The 677-nt window shown below is 56.3% G+C and overlaps 1 protein-coding gene across 1 annotated transcript in view; it reads right to left on the minus strand.

Annotated features, from left to right (window-relative positions):
* Positions 1 to 677, minus strand: part of PRUNE1 (prune exopolyphosphatase) — a 16733-nt gene that overhangs the window by 15709 nt on the left and 347 nt on the right. The window lies entirely within an intron of this gene.

A 677-nucleotide genomic window follows, 5' to 3' on the forward strand; every position in this document is an offset into this window, starting at 1 on the left:
GAAGTGGTACTGTGCAGAGTCCATACATACAGAAAGAGGACAGATACCGAGAATGACACCCGGGCTACAGGACAAGGGAAGTGGTACTGTGCAGAGTCCATACATACAGAGTAAGAACAGATACCGAGAATGACACTCGGCACACAGGACAAGAGAAGTGGTACTGTGCAGTCCATACAGATACTGAGAATGACACCCGGCAAACAGGACAAGGGAAGTGGTACTGAGCAGAGTCCATACAGATACCGAGAATGAGATGTGTCCGCTGGCTGTCAGTGTGCTATGGAATTTGGACAGATGTCCCCCCTCCTCCTCCTCCCCTCCCCCGCTCTCCCCCTTCCAGTCTGACAAGTGTACAGCGGAGGACACGTTGAGAAGTGACAACACGAAGTGCGAGCCGCTCGGTGAGAGTGACACGACTTCCTGTGTGTGGAGGGTCAGGCGGCTGGCAGAAGTAGCGGGAACACCGGCAGTGGCGTTGCATGGACAGGCGGTGACACGTGTTGGATGCGGCGATGGCGTCCTCTCCTGAGGCAAACGATTCGGCGCTGACCTCCCATTGGCCGGACGGCACCGGTGACCCCCGAGGCTGAGCAACCCCTGCATGTGGTCACCTGACATTTGGGGTACCGGGGGGGGGGGGTTCCATAAGATAGACACATCCTTGAGCTGAATAT

This window comes from Nanorana parkeri, unplaced genomic scaffold (genome assembly GCF_000935625.1).
Source record: "Nanorana parkeri isolate BGI_ZX_2015 unplaced genomic scaffold, ASM93562v1 scaffold1251, whole genome shotgun sequence".
Taxonomy (NCBI): Eukaryota; Metazoa; Chordata; class Amphibia; order Anura; family Dicroglossidae; genus Nanorana; species Nanorana parkeri.